Source organism: Macaca nemestrina, chromosome 7 (genome assembly GCF_043159975.1).
Source record: "Macaca nemestrina isolate mMacNem1 chromosome 7, mMacNem.hap1, whole genome shotgun sequence".
In the NCBI taxonomy this organism is placed as follows: Eukaryota; Metazoa; Chordata; class Mammalia; order Primates; family Cercopithecidae; genus Macaca; species Macaca nemestrina.
This window is the reverse complement of record NC_092131.1, coordinates 154,954,207-154,971,146: the sequence shown is the minus strand read 5'-3', so window position 1 is coordinate 154,971,146 and position 16,940 is coordinate 154,954,207. Positions and strand designations below refer to the sequence as shown.

Here is a 16,940-nt window from a genome sequence, read left to right as displayed (position 1 = left end):
AAAGACAGTAGGAATCTAATTACCTACAGGAATCCTCTCTCACTTTTGAACCCTTTAAAAATGCTCCTCGGGCTCACTTAATAAAACAATAGATCTTATTTATAAAATTTTGATTTCCCTAGTCTTTATAAACTATCTGAGCCCTGCCCACCACTTTTCTAAATGCAGCCTACAGAACAAATTTTCACATTCGGAGTTTGTGTTTTTCCACATAAAACATAATTACCTGTGAACTATTTTGTGATATTTCTGCAAAATAAATTATATTACAATGTATTTTGGGCTCCATTAACTACCTAAAACAATTGATTTGAGTCTATTGCATCCTTAGCATGGTGATATAAACTGAAATAGATGTCATTATAAATGCTAAAGGTGCCTCATGTGTACCCTTCAGGCTTCTCTAGTGGTGCTGAAATGAGGTGATGATTCCACACAAACTCAACTAGCAAACAGAGTATTTTAATACATCTCCTGCATTCATTGCAAGAAGAATGGATTTCAACTCTCAGGGAGGCAGAGTCATACCTGAAGATTTAACTGACTTGAGGCGGACACAGCCTCTTTCCTACCACCCTCCAGGGACAGTCCTGTTCCAGCCTAGCTTCAGTGGACAAAGCATCCAGTCACAACATGTGCAACCATTGTACACCACAAGGACACTTCCTTGGGCTGTGGAGTAACACAAAGGTAGGGCAGTTCTTACATATTGAACATTTAGAGTGTTTTATAAATTTCAAATCACACTCATGGTTATATGTAAGAAATCTGCAGAAAATGTTGCTTTAACTTTTTTCTAATTGAAAATAATTGAAGAGGCAATGTTTAAATATGTAAAATATAGAATAATCAGGTTCCAAACTATGCAGCCCCAGCCATAATCTCATTCTCCCAGTGTGGAGGCTTCCTAACTCTTTCAAATACTAGTTCTAACTAACTAGTTAGAACTAGTTTCAAATACAATTCAAATACTGATTCAAAATACCACTCACTAAATCCACGACTCTGGGTAAATTGCTAAAACTTCTTGTGCCTCAGTTTCCCTATTTATAACATTAGGATAATAAAAACACCTTTTCATTCACATGAGGATTAAATTAGATAATCCTTGTAAAGCATGCACCATGGTGTCTATATCAATAAATATTACAACTAATATTATTATTCTATATCAGCCATTTTCTATTTCTGTGAGTAACAGGAAGTGGGCAGGTTGACCTCAGAGAAACTCTATTTGTTTTATCTGTAATAAAACTGATGAATATTTTTCTTCTTTTAGACCACTATCTGCTTTTAACTCAACCATGGGAATATGCTAGCTAGTGACAAAAACGAAACCTGAAATAGAAAAGTGAATATGACAAAAATGTGAAAAAAAAATGAGATTCCATCTTTAAATAACATTCTCTATTTGAAAGAATACTCCCCAGCTAAATAAAATTGCTTCTTTATGCATTGACTGCTGGGGAACATCAGGAGGAGATGGAACAAAAATGCAGTTCAGATAGTGCCTTAATCTGCTCAGGCTGCTATAATAGAATACCATAGACCAGGTGGCTTAAACAACAGATATTTATTTCTCATGGTTCTGGAGGCTGGGAAGTCCAAGATCAAGGTACTGGCAAATTAGGCTTCCAGAGACGGCCCTCTTCCTGGCTTGCAGACAGACACCATATTGCTGTGTGCTCACATGGCCTTTCCTCAGTGGATGCAAATGGAAAGAGAGAGAAAAAATAACTCTCTTGTCTTTTCCTCTTATAATAGCAGTAAACCCATCACGAGGGCACCACCCTCTGATGACCTCATCTAAACCTAATTATCTTCCAAAGGCTCCACCTCTAAATACCATCACTCTGGGAGTTAGAACTTCAACATTGTGACTTTGGGGTGGCAGGGAGAAATAAACATTCAGCCATCATAAATCATGTGCTGTATTTTTGACTTAGCAAGTCAGTGATTAAGACAATGATATGCCCAAGTGAGCCACACTTATTGATAGTCACAGTCTTGTGAATTTATATCCTATATTAACACTGGGCTTGGCCACGCTTCTTACTTTCGCTAATTGAAAGTTAGCCAGCACAATGCATTGAGATATTTAATAAGGGTTTGCACATTACAGCTTGTTTCTTTTGGAAGCGAGCCATGTTGCACAGCAGCTCAGGCTGGACAATAGGATAATGAGAGGCCAGATAGAGGGAGGTCTACACAATGAGACCATCTTGGACATCTTGGACATTCCAGCCACAATAGATCTCCCAGCTGAATGTAGTTACCAGAGTGATCTCAGCTACACTATGGGGAACAGAAGACCTGCTGAGCTGCTCCTAGCAAACCTATGGAATTGTGAGAAAAAATAAATCATTGTTGTTTTCAGCTACTAAGTTTTGGAGTGATTTTTAGCTACAATTGATAACTGAAGCAGTCAACATATCGTTTTAATGAAATATTTAAGCCACTTAGATTTACTTCTGCAATAGATTTTTATTATACTGGTTTGGATGATAGCAAATCAAGGAGAAAAGAGAGGTCTATGACTGGATCTGAGAATGGATACAGGAATGAGGTGAAATGAGGTTAAGGACAAAAATAAATTATTAATATCTGGCAGTAGAATTTCTCCTGGCTTTGGAATTGCATTTGTTTAGGAAAAAAAAAAAATCCTCAGTAAGTATATCAAGTTGGATTAAGTTTGGCAGCATGTAATTGAAAAAACAACAATATAATGTCAGTGGCTTAAATGATATATGTTTATTTTCCTTGTGGTTTTTAAGGAAAACCAAAGTAAGACAGTCTGGGGTTGCTAAGGTCTTCCTGAGATTTTCTGGTACCCAAGTTCCTTCTATGTTGATGCTCTACCATCAGATGGTATTGCTTCATGGTCTGCGATGGCTGGTCAAGCTCTGGAATTCAGGTCTGTATTCCAATCAGCAGGAATCAAAGGGAAGGTGCAGAGGGAGAAAAAGACTGTACCAAACTTCTGCTTACATCTCATGGAGAGAATTAAATCAAAAGGCCACACATAGCTGAAAGAATGAAGAAGTCTTCTATATTGCTAGGTAACATGTGATGTGAGCCTTAAATATGGTCAATAGGCCTTAATAAAGACTACCTTATTCAAATGACTTTGTGTGAAAGGATTGTGTGTGTGTGTGTGTGTGTGTGTGTGTGTGTGTGTGTGTGTAATTTGCTAAATAGCTGAGAGTCGTGTATGGAAAAACGTCTGGAAGAGTGGTATTCATGTGAAAGATCCCAGTAGTACAAGTGACAAAGACAAGGTAATCCTCTCAGAGTTTTCTGAAAATTTTGGGGAGGACTTTATACTTCAGCCGATTGCAAAACAAAGATTCAAGCCAATCATGTCTTTCTTTGCTTTTTATTGTTTAAAATGTAAAGCACACACGAGATCATAATTAATGATATAATGAAGCCCCACCTATCCATCACCCAGTTTCAGAAATTTGAACACATAGTTAATATTGTTTCATTTGTACACCACTGACTTTTCTCTCTCTCCAGCACTGGATTATTTTGAAGCAAATGCCAGACATATCACAAGCTAATCTTTCTCAGATCACAAAGGATCAAAGACCCTGAAAGCCTCTGGATTAAATGTGGGAAAATGTATAAGGTCAATCACTGTAGGGTCAAAGAGCAAGATTTGGATAGATTTAGAGAAAACAGTAGATAGTATAAGCAGTTTAGAACTGAATAAAAATAAAATATGTAAAGAGCTACAAGATGATTAAGCCAAACATGAGAAAGATGGAATGACAACATAGAGAGTAGGTAGTGGATTTGTGAAATAGCTAAACATATGCAAAGGAAAAGAGGAGAAAATTATGCAGGTTACAGAACTTTCAAGGAGTTGCCAGTGGGTAACAAACCAGGACTTAGAAGATGAAGATGAAAGGAAAAGTGAAGAGGTCTATGGCAAACACTGCTGGTTATTTGGCTAATATCCTTTCTAATTGTTCTCCTTAGTAATAGACCCCAATTGTATTCATTCAGCAATGTATCCTGCTAAAAGACAATTCCTAGCCTCTCCTTGCACATAGAGTAGGTGAGATTCATTGAATAGAACGAGGCTCTTTAAAGGAGACTGATTCAGCTGGAGAAGCTCACTTTTTATCCATTACCTTCTATTTCCAGTTCCTAAAGTCATGATTCCTGGAGTTGCAACAGCCATTGTGGGCTAAAACCAGTGCAGGGTGTTGAAGCTTGTATCACCTTGCATTAATGACTGTGGTGACACCACATTAGCTGTGGCCAGCTGAACTCTGCACTGCTGATACAGGAGACAAAGAAGAGCCACTTGTGCCAGGAAGAGTGGGGGTCTCTATTAAATGTGGCCAAGACTAATTTAATTGACATAGGTATCGCGAAAGAGATATAGTAAAAAGTATTTGAAGGATGAATGGGAATTTTTACTGAGCAAAACAGGAAGAATGAAACATTTTCCATTGATCAATAGATGTTGCTATTCTGTAGACAGTGTCTCTCTCAATGGAATTTTTGGATAAAAAATACAAAGAATCAAACATTTCTTGCAGAGCAGTTCTCCAAAGCTGAGCCAGAATCAAAGACTCAGTGGTGTCGCCCATTATTACTTATTAATTATTACTATTAGTACTACCTCTTAAAATTCTACTATACTTGGTGAATTTTATAGCACTTTCATATAAATTACCTTATATCCATTCATTCATTCATTTAACTAATATGTTTTGAGCACTTATGTGTAAATCCTCATAGTAGGCATGCCTGGGGGATAAAGCACTGCATGGAATCATAGCAGGTAAGGCCCCCCAAATAGTTGCCATATAGTGATTGAGTACCCTATGCTGAACATTTTACAAGGTTTATGGTCTATTTCTACAGAAGAGTAAACTAAGTCTCAAATAACTTAGTGATTTACTTGACTTAGTCCCTCTCATATTTCCAATACAGGCCACATACATTATTATTATCTCTGCCTTTGCCCTTTTGTACACTTACTATACATCTTGCTGCCAACAGTTATAGGGGAAAGGGTACAAAGGGACAGAAATATTTACTCACTGCTGACCAGAACTATTGTACTAAATCCAAAGAACTGTGAATGGGGTTAAAGTAGTTCAAAAGGAAAAATACGTTTCCATCCTAATCGGATCTACTGTTCGTATGTTAAATAGTGGTATGCTGAACATTTGGTATAACCTAATGGAAAATCCCTCACGGGCAGAATAGACTTAGACTCTGTGAATACATCTTACAGAAGTCACATCATACCCTCTTTTCTGCTATGTAAGCAAGGCACCACCAGCCCTAGGCCAGTAGTGAGGGGTTAAATCTCATTTCAGCCCTGCTTGAAGTGAACATACATTAGTCCCACTGAAGGCTTGGGGAGAAGGGATAAAATGGGAAATGCATGAGCATTTGGAAAATCAAAAATAGGGTTGTCAGTATATCAAATAAAAATACAAAGTGCTTACTTAAACTTAAATTTCAGATAAATAATGAATAACTCCTTAGTATAGGTATGTTCCCAAATCCCAGTGATTGCATGGTTAATAACAGGTTGCAAAATAGAGGCAATTTATTGCCTGAATATTGCATGGCACATAGACTCATTCTAAAACATAATTAGCTGTTTATCTGTAATTTGTATTTAACTGGATGTCCTATGTTTTATCTGGTGGTCCGAGTTAAAAAGAAATATGATACCTTTATCGAGGTTCTTAATTTAACATACTAGAACATCTCAGAGGTCAAGAGAGCCTGAATTACACTCTGGAAGAATTTATATATTTTTTTCATTTTACAAATTAACACTTTTAACTATAATGAATAATGCAAATGTTCACTAGATAATTATGGCATACATATTTAAAATTAAACCAGATAATGATTTTTTATATTTTATTTTATTGTGGTAAGAATACTTAAAAGAGATCATACCTTCTTAAATGTTTAAGTGTATAACACATTATTGTTGCCTATAGGTACAATGCTGTACAGCAGATCTCTGGTGCTTGCCCATCTCACTTAACTGAAACTTTGTTTGTTGATTAGTAACGCCTCCTTCTTACTTACTAGCATTAGGTAGTTCTGGCACTATTATATGATGATGCTAAAATCCTAAATAAAATATTAGTAAATTTAAAAGACTGTAAACTATCATGTACTTTAGGCAATATGGTTGGGTAGTGAGCAACAAATTTAAATTTTCAAGTCTACTTTAAATCATGTAAGTGTATCCCTGTTATTATATGTATTTATTATTGGATATAATGGCAAAGTCTAGATTGGAAGGCTTTTATATAATATGCTGAGAGCTAAATGTTCTCTCTCCTCCTCCTTCCCTCCCCACAAATGACTGGCTTCATTGGCCACAGAAGAGAAAATTGACCAACTGCTTGAAGTATCTTTTTATTTCATCCCCAGGTATTGAAAGTCATCTTCCAGATTTGGGAACTGTATTTTCATTTCCTTTGGCTGTTGTAACAAATTACCACAAGCTTGGTGATTTAAAACAATATACACTTATTTCTGTACAGTTCTGGAGGCCAGAAGTCCAAAATCACTTTCACTGGACAGAAATCAATATGCAAGCAGGACTATGCTTCCTTGAGATGCTCTTGGAGAGAATTCCTTCCTTGCGTCTTCTAGCTTCTGGTGGCTGCTGCCATTCATTGGCTTGTGACTGCATCACTCCAATGTTTGTCTCTGTGGTCACATTCCCTTTTCCTCTTCTGTGTCTCAAATTTCTTTCTGCCTCCTAAAAACACCTACGATTGCACTTAAGGCCCACCCTGATAATCCAGGATAATCTCCCCTTCTCAGGATTCTTAATTTCATTACTATCTGCAAAATCCATTTTCTTCCATATAAAGTAACAGAGTTTCTAGGGGATTAGAACATGGACATCTGTGGGGGCCATTATTCAACCTGCCACAGGAACTGACATTGCTCATTGCTGGGTCCCTGAAGAACACAAATTGGCTTGTTGGTGGACTTGGCCAGGAATTGGTTTAGCTGGATATCCTTTCAGTGATTGTGAAGGAGGGTCCTAGAATCCAAACGTGAAGGCTTAGTGATCTGACATGCACACCTGATGTCATGAGCATGGACCATGTCCCTCTCATGTTTCAAATATAGGCCACAGGCAGGGTCCATAGTCCCACCACAGAAAGCAGTTCTTGTGGTACTGGGGTTAATTATATGTTCTCAATAACCTGAAGTTCTACCCACTTCATTACTATCTCTTTTTCCTGCTATGATGCTAAGTGTGGATGGGTAAATATTCATCATTTTAAAAATGCTCATTAACATGTATTAGGTGCCAGGGATTATGGTAGGCCATTTAAAGCATGGTGGTTGAGAAAGCAGCCTCTGAAGCAGATTGCCAGGGATCAAATTTCTGCTCCACTAATTACTGGCTATGTGATATACCTCTATGTCTCTGTTCCGCATCTATAAAATAGGCTCTATCTCATAAGGATGTTGAGGATTAAATGAGCTATTATGTGTTAATGCTTGGACCAATGGCTGGCTGTTAGCTTATCTTTGGTCTATCTAACTTAACAAATGTTAACTACTATTTATTTGAATGGAGAAACCAAAGAGATATGAAGCCCTATGTGAGACACAGGGACAACCAAGGCAAGATATGTGCATATAAGTAATTTTAAGTTTAGGAGTTAAGACAGTAAGTTTAACAAGAGGTCTGAGCTTTGAGAGGTGTTTTTGTTTTTTAGAACTCTGACTTAAGGGAGTCAAGCAAGAGAAGAGAAAGAGGGAGGGAAAAATAAATGTTATTTTTGGAAGAAAGATGGTTGGGTAAGCTCTCTGTGGTACTGGTAGGTAGGTTTTGCATGTGGCTGGGTGGTTGGGCAGTCAAGTATTGTATTAACGCCAGCCTGATGCAGCTTGGGCTGGTGTGGAGAACCATGAGATCTGTAAGGCTTAGGGGTCTTCACATTTAGTGACCACCAAGTTACTAACCTGAGTATCATCTTAGAAAAAGTGGGTAATATTTACAAAGAAGACTTGTTTCAAGGATTATAGGAACGTATGAGCAATCATCCAGTTAATTTCAAAATGCTTTGTTTTCCACAGGACCAATTATGTGGGATACAGGCCAAGCATACAAATTGAAGTCTTCCTTCCTTTAAATACCACATAAAACCACCAAAGCTGGCCTCATATTTAAGGGACATTCACTCCTTGAACATTGTTTGAATACGTATTGTATGCCGAGGACCACACTAGGAGCTCTTGAAAAAGTTATGAATATGAGTATGAAATATTTCTGCCTGGAGAAACTTACAGACCAAAAGTTCTGCCTAGAGAAACTTAAGGACCAGTAGCAGAGGAAGTAATCCAAAGAGGAAAACGCCACATGAGTGATAGGTATTATCATGAAACTATGAACGGAATGCTGAGGGAAGTCCTTAGAAAGGAACTTCTCATTGTCTGCAGAAACAGGGAAAAGTAAATATAAAAATACGTCCATAACAACAACAGTGAAGAAGGGGGCTCGTCAGAAAATGGCACGTTTGGCTTGGACTGGGCTAAAGAGGGTGTTCTGGAACTTTGTGGGCCTTTTTGCCTATGGAGAAAGCTGGGCTGACAGTCTAACTCCTAAGGCCAATGAAAAGCGGTTAGATGATTAACACCTGGGAATACATTTCTGCAATATTAAAAGTGATATGTAGCTCATTAAAAAAAAAATACATCTTAATATGTAGTACACAATATATCTAAACCATCGCAATGACAAAATCAAAGCAAGGTCCTGCGCACCGAAGGGCCTGGGGGGATGGGAGCGAAGACCCCAGGACCTTTCCCCTGCTCAGAGACCAAAGGGTTTTCAGAGCGGAGGTGGGGGCTCCCGGCAGGGGAAGTTAGAGCCGAGGGAGCGGCAGGAGCACGTGGGCTGAGTGGGGGTGGGAGGACGCAGACGGCGGAGTAACCGGTGGAAGTGTCAAAGAGGAAGGAGTGGAGGGCTGCTGAGGTGACAGGGTGTGGTCTGTGAGGGAGCGGGCGAACCCGGAGAGGAGAGCAGAGAGACCCACCAGGACTAGGAGGCAGCGGGGAGCGTGCCTGCGTCGCTCGGAGCGGTGACAGCAAGGAGCGCAGCGCGGGGGCCGGGCGGCAAGGGGAGTTTCCAGTCCTCGATAAGTGGAGTCCCTGCTCTGAGCTGCGCCAGCGCCTTCCGCCTGGGCCCGCGGTGCCAGACACCTGCCGAGTCCGAAGCGGGAGTCCGGCTGAGCCTTCGGCCCCCAAGTAAGTCTTGCCTTTTCTCTCCATTCGGCCCCCAAGTAAGTCTTGCCTTTTCTCTCCATTTCTCCTCCGTCGCCTCTACCTCTTTATCTGCGAAGCGAGGAGCTGCTGACTGGGGTTCTGCGCGAAAAGCGCACCGGGGAGCTCCGGCGGCGTCCAGGATGCTTCAGCCCCCGGGCGCGCCCCGGCCGGCGCAGGGACCCGACCCCGAGGCCCGCCGCCCGGTTCGTGTGCGCAGCATGGCCCGAAGCGGCGGCAGAGTTGTTGGCACTGATACGACCCGTCTTTTGTGTCTTGCCCGATCCCAGAGCTGTGCCAGGCCGGGGGGAGGGAGCGGAAGCCACTTTATGGCTCCTGGCCCCACCTCTTGCCCCCACCCCAAATCCTCCGGGATTTCAAAATGCCGCGGACTCGGGCGCAAGTGAGCGCCAAACCCGCAAGCTGGGCGAGTTGGATCCGGGTGGGCAGCCGGCTGAACCGCCACGCCGCCCCGCTTTTTTGATTTTCTTTTTAGATACGGCATCTAATTGGTGGGTGCTGGGAGGCAGGGCTGGCTGGGTGAGCACGAGTGCCTGGGTGTAGGGAACGACCTACCTTCTTGCTTTCCTTGGGCTTTAGAGGGGAAGGGGTGGGGGCACCGAGAGCCCGAAGCCTGGAGCGTCCCGCGCTGGCGGGCTTGCGCGCGGCCGGCGAGCAGGCGTTCGCTGGGTGGGTCCCTTGTCTGGCTCATTGTTCGCGGTGACTGTTCTTGGGGCCAGGCTGTGCGACACAGATATCGCTCACCGGGCTGTAAATAAAAGTGACGACTTGGAGGAGTGGGGGTCAAGGCTGCCGGAAGGGAAAAGGCTTGCCCGTTTTAGAAACCGACTTCGAGCTTGGAAGAGCAATCGTAGTCGATAGAGAAAACCGCTCCTGAGTGCGAAACTTAGATCTGACTCTAATTCACAGAGACAGCCTAGTAAATTAAACCCTCAGAAACAGGGCACGGTATTTCCCCCATTTAAATTGTTTTCAGAGTAACGAAGATGGAGTTTTAAGTGTTATTGACAGCTGGCCGCTTTCTCTTGCTAGCACCTGTTTCCCTTAAAGATTGCTGGGTGGGGTTTATTTTTTCGCCCCCTCCCTCCTTTTTTTAGAATGTGCATTTATTCCATTTGTGCCTTCAGCTAGTCGGATTGCATGGTTCTGGGAGGAGAATCCATTTTTGAAAGCAAAGTGCAATTTCCACTCCACAAATGGCCAGGCACTGGTGTAGACGTCCATTGCTCCCCCACCCTGGCCGCATGCTAACATTCACGGAGGCAGACATGTGTACCCAGAATCAGAGGGAGCCGGTTATCCTCAGTGGGAGATCCCAAATACCTCTGCATACAGTTTTCCTTTCGTTGGATGGTGGATACTCTGATTTGACTTTCTTCCATTCTTTAAATTACAATGGTATCACCTGTTCATGATGCCTATTCCTTAGCCCACTACAAAAGAGGATGCATTTTGCTGGGAAAAAATGCTTTGTTTTTCTGAGCAGTTTACAATATTGGCTACAAATACACAATATTTGTATACATGTGTATATATGTATGTGTGTATGTATATATATGTGCGCATATATATATATATAGTATTTGTAGCTGGTTGTAAATCCCAGTAGTTACTAACGCACCCAACTGCCCTGCTTATATTTCACTTTGACATCCCTGATGGAACTGCTAAGTGTATCAGTCTGATGAAGCCTGGAGTTACAGCCCTCAGGAGAAGTACTTAACATGAACACCTCTCTATGACGGCAGCCTGATTCCACAGGGAAAAACCATGCAGTGGGAGTGTTGTTTAGGGTATGGAAAGCTGTATGATTTATTCTAAGGAGAGAAGAGAGAGTTAGGTAGAAGAAAATAAAAATGGGAACTGGGTAGGCATCCAGACCATACTCACGGTTCAACAAATATATATGTGGAAAAGTGTATTTCTTGTGTTCTCTCTCTCTCTCTTACCATAATGTTTATAACCTTAATGCTTTCATAGCAGCATTTGTACCTTTCTTTTTTTTTGCTTCAAAACTATTATATTTTCAGCCTCTATTATTTTACATTTTCAATGCCAGTAGTGCCCACTGAATGCCTTGGATTTTCTTTCCAATTGTTCTTTTGTCTCCTTGTATACCATGTGCAACTTAGTACAGGACCACATGAGCAATGAATCAACCAGGTTCTAATGAAGATTAAGACATGAAAAGTATTCACAGCTATATATAAACTGTATACTCATTTAACCGTCTTCCCACATGACCAATTTTAGCTAGTAGCTTGTTCATCTTCTGAAGTCTCCAGACTCCAAATTCTTACCCAGATTGATTACTGCACTAAATCTTGATTGTGCAAAGAACAGAACTTAATTATTTTGGTCTCATTTATCAGTCAGCAGTATTTAGTGTTGCCAAGATAATTATATCATTGAAATATGCATGACTTTAAAATATGTTGAAAAAGGTCCTTCTAAACTTGTTCATAAAGAAAAAAAAAAAAGTCCTTGTGAAGCCATAATTTCACTGCTGTAGGCCCCTTGGCCATTCGAGTTTATTGAGTTTACTCTTCCACATGAAGAATGAACCATTGTTTTGTTGTCTAGGAACTGAAGGAAGATGGAAAGGGGGCATAGAAAATGAAGCACTTGTAAATGTTATTATTTTCTGTGTTTGGAAAATATATATTTTTAAGTAAATAACGATTATCTTCTTAAAGATACACTAAAATGTTATTAAGGGATCTGAGAAAAAAAGAATTTTCAAAATAGAAGTGCTAGCTGCTTAATGTTCATAAAAGGTTGGTGTTTACAAACACGTGTATTTTTGAACCAATCTCAACATTTTTATGTCTTTCTATAGAATTATGAAGTGTTATTAAATTATTGTTATGAAAACATTGAAATCTCATCAAAAGTTATATTTAAATGTACTGTCTTTTTGCAAGTGCTTTAATTGTAATAGCCTGTTTGTTGAGATTAAAAAGAACATCATTGATGTCATGGTGTGCTTTGCATTTTAACATAGTAGCTAATGAATTACAAACATTCATTACTCAACAACCACTTGCTGAAATTTCTCAGGACCCCCAAATAGAGATTTATTTGTACTATACACTATCATTCATGCCCTTGCTGAGTTTATGTTGATACCCTTTTCTTCTTCAAAATTAATTGCCTCTTAAATTAATACTATGTTGGGTCTGACTCTTTTGTTAATTTCTCCTATGTCATAAATTTATGTGCAAATATCTTCAGCATTGTCTGCTTAGAGAACTTACTGTTGAAATGTGGGAATTAGTGGGGGGAGGGGTGAAGAGAGAAGGAGAACAACTTTTATTAGACCTGGAGTCAGGACTTAAGACAGGAAAAGAAGAGCAAGTTCCATTTAATAAAATTCAGTGAGGAATTTGTCGTTGACCTTTAAAAGTCCGAGCTGTGTAATGCATAATATACATTTGGGTAAATCAGGCACTAACTTCATATAGCATAAGGCAAAATAAGAGAGTTTCATGGTGCCTTTGCTTTGTTACATTTGAATGGTGGCTTAAATTCCACTCACTTTCTTTATAATAAGTATTAAAAACTACCCACTGTTTTCTTGTGTTGTATTTTTGGGGGGTGCTGATCTATTTATGTAAAAATGGAAATTGTCAATGTTTATTTTGGGAACATTTTATTTTAAAAGCTTAGTTTCTTCTATGAGTTTAGCTTTTATTACATGTTTACTAAGAAAGATGATGTTTGATTCAATTTTCATAACTAAATGCAACCAGAAACACATTGATTAAGTGATTCAAATAAGCCCATTTAAATACTAAATTTAGTCTTTCACAAGCTATTGTGAATAAAATGTTTTGAATTAGATTTTTATTTTAATAACCAATATTCATTTAAATTTCCTGTAACTCGAAGACTAACATAAATGGGTAATAAAAATGAAACATTTGTGAAATGAGATATAAGACAATGCAAATTAATGATTGTGTATACTCTTGATACTTAGCTTTTTTGACGATAAATTAGTATTTTTAATCTCAGGGGTAATGTAGATTTCTTAACTGATCACATTTTCTCTTTGCTTTAGGCACCAGAAAACTCAGAGCCCACGGGAGGTTTAATTTATTAGTCATATGAGACTCCTTGGAATGAATATATGTGTTATCTTTCCAAATGACCTTACTTTATTCTACTTATGTATACAATTTCTCTGTCATAATGTCTTATTTTGTTTTTGTTTTTCAATTGTGGAAGGAGGCAGATCATCAAAGTTGATAGGAATAAGCGTTTAGAAGTACAATCAAGTCTGCAAGTAGTTATTAAGGTCTACTATTGCAAATGCTGAGGTGACATGAGACAAAGGAGGCATGATTTCTGATCTAAAGATACTTGTATTCTGGCTGGGTGGAGAAGCCATAAACTCCTAAGGAATTAGCTCAAAGTAAGTCAACATGTGCACACATCTGTTGCACCAAAATGAAAGCCCAACCCTGACTTTAATGACATGTTAGTTTCTAGAAAAACACTATTATAGCACCAATCAGAAAAGCCAAGTAACCAAATCTGTTAATTTTCTGGGCACACTAAAACTTAAGTAGTCTGAGGATATCAGGGTGGAAAATAAATGTGGAAAAAGTTGTTGTGATTCCTTGGTAGTGGAAACTCCCATACACTTCTCTTTCCCTTTCCCTTTCTGTTTTCCTCCCTTCTCTTTCTTGATTTCTCTGTCTATCATTGGCTTTCCCCTTGCTACCCTGGCAGACCTGATTGACAGGTGTGACAATTCCCATGGCAAGCTAATCCCATCAGGCTGGCAACTTTTGAAATTTCTGTCTATGTAAATACAGTATTTGTTCTAAGTACCGCACTTAAATACAGTAGTTACGTTTAAGTGCCCACAGGTTGTTTCTCTCTGTACTTGAATCAACAACCATTTTCAGCTCTTAGAAGGGACCACCCACAAAACTGTTCTTTTTGACTGTAGAAAAACTCAGGGAGATAAAAACAAAATAAAGTAAAATAAAGCAAAAACTTGAGAGAAAAAATAAAACCTAGCAAAATACACGAAACTAAATTATCACTAAATTATTGACCCAAAGTGACATGTTTAGGCTAAGGCCAAAAACTCTGAATTAAACTTCTAAATTTAACCAGCTACCTCTAGATATAAACCTGATTTTCATTTTCTCTGTCACCCACGTAGACATGACTTTTTTTTTTCAGATATCTTGATTACAGTTAATGTTAAAATAGCTTAAATTCTAAAATGCAGATGTGTTGTCTTGAACTGAAAGGAACTATCAAACAGACAATGATAAATAATGATCATTTAAAGTTGGCCTTTTAAAAAGCACATTGGATACAATAAAAATCAGTGTATTAGTACACTAAATGTGCTTCCAATTATGATATAAATAGTGCATAAAGCTTTAAAATTTTCATCAAATTAATGTATCACTGACATGCAAATTAACTACTGACATCTATGGTGTATGCCATGTGATGATTTCTAATTGGCAAGTGAACCTCAGAGGATTATTTATAGATTACATTGCAACAAAGTGCTGGAGTAAATTCGCATTGTACAGCTCCATTCACATTGGTGTTTGAGCTTTGATTCTCTTCACTTTTTCACGCCCCTTTTGATCTCCAAAGGCTCTCAGAAATAAGCTAGCTAAGGTGCTAAATATCTAATTGATAACATTTGGGCAGAGAATTTGTCTTCAAATGACCCCTAAGAGATTTGGAGACCAGTTAATATCCCTCACTAGCTTGTTCTGGTATGAATAACTCTTGAGGCTGTGAGTTTGAACTCCAAGATTTGGTAACATCCATTTCCATCCAAAGCACGTAAGATAAATGTTCACACAGGAAAAGTGAGGAGGAAACTTGCAAATTTACCAAGTGAATTAATTTTTAAGAATAGCTGCTTCTAAGGATCTAAGTGGAAATCCTATTTTATTCTCTAATGGCAATTGAGGCTTCTTTTATCTTTACTTTCCATTACAATTTGTATATGAAGAATCCAGTGAGAGAATTGTAATGTACCTGTAATTCCCTTACTAGGTTAGTAGCTCCGGGTTTGGCCTTTTTTTATTCCATGTTTGTGTCTCCCTAAAGGTAGAATGACCAAACAAAAAATGAAGAAGTAAGTCCATTTATTCTGTACATTTTCATTTATTATGTGTTTTACGCATGACCTCATGAGGCAGTCAAAGATACATTAGCTGTAAATTCCTGCTTACAAAGATCTAACTTATTAAATACCTTTATAATGTATTAACCTTTCAGATATTTTCTTCATACTATATCTATCCTGGGATGTACGAGTTAGCCTACCAAATTGGTCAAATATCTATCTTTTCTTAAAGATTTGTTAAAAAGAAACTCTCTTTTTGAAGGAATCTCCATAGCTGGGTTTAAATTTGACATCCTTGGTCGGGTGAGGTGACTTACGCCTGTAATTGCAGAACTTTGGGAGGCTGAGATGGGAGGACTCTTTGAGCCCAGGAGTTCCAAACCAGCTCTGGCAACATACGGAGACCCTGTCTCTATAAATAACAATAATAATAATAATAGCTGGGTGCGGTCGTGCACACCTGTACTCCCCGCAACTTGAGAGGCTGGTGTGGGAGGAAATCTTGAGCCTGGGAGCTTGAGGCTGCAGAGAGCCATGATTGTGCCACTGCACTCTAGCCTGGGCAACAGAGTGATACCCTGTCTCAAAACATATATATGTATGTGTGTGTATATATACACACACATACACATATATGTATGTATATACTTGATATTCTTTTTGTAAGAGCTTGTGTTTATGATGTGTTTTATAGTTTATATTGAAATCATGAAAATATTTAGACAATCTAAAAAATATATACAAATATGGTATTTATTACAAGTATTACTATCATCCTAAAGCTGAGGAGAAAAACTAAACATTGGATACACACAACACATGGAAGCGAATACTTGTGTTATTTTTTTTACCACTTTTGAATAATTTGTTCTTAGGTCTGTTACCTTTTATGGAAAGGTGGCTTCACTAGTAATGAGGCCTTGGTGTGGGTATGATCAAGGCAACTTGATTTCTTGCTGATAAAGGTTTATAAGGAAATTTATCTTTTGATTAGGAAACCCCACTTAATTTCATTAATACACATTTAATGAGGACTTACCATGTCCCAGGTATTGAAATAAGAGATGAGTATTAAAAAGAAATAAAAAGGTCCCTGCTCTGAAGATATTTAGAATACAATGAAAAATTAAAGGTATCAAATAAATGTATAGATGAAATCATATATATTACAGGATGTTGGGGGAGCTATAATGAAGGGGGTATGTCTCAATTTAGGAGATGGTATAGAAAAGCTTAATGGGAGAATTGAAGCTAAAAGTCAGGTATAAATTTTGCAGGTGAAGAAGCAGTAGATAGTAGTCTCTGTTATAGAGTTGCTGGAGAGAAGACAGAAAAGTGAGGCACAGATGGAGAATCAAGAAAGTCCAGCAGGAAGTATTATACATCAGACTAAGGTCATCATAGCACTCTGGACCAGAGATGAAGATTTAAAAGTGTAATCCTGAATCCAACATTGTTATACTTCACCTACATCCATGAAGCTGAACGTATCTAAGGGAAATACACAACCATGGTGTCA

At 38.8% G+C, this 16,940-nt stretch overlaps 1 protein-coding gene across 4 annotated transcripts in view; it reads left to right on the top strand.

The window, feature by feature from the left end:
- The first annotated feature begins 8,939 nt into the window (after positions 1-8,939).
- Positions 8,940-16,940, top strand: part of LOC105490833 (semaphorin 6D) — a 591,034-nt gene continuing 583,033 nt past the window's right edge. For 3 of the 4 annotated variants that reach the window (XM_011756791.3, XM_071066905.1, XM_071066902.1), the window contains exon 1: positions 8,962-9,270. The gene's annotated coding sequence lies outside the window, so the exon portion shown is untranslated. Of the gene's footprint in view, positions 9,271-16,940 lie in introns of all 4 variants that reach the window. The other variant, XM_011756854.3, reaches the window with a different exon arrangement.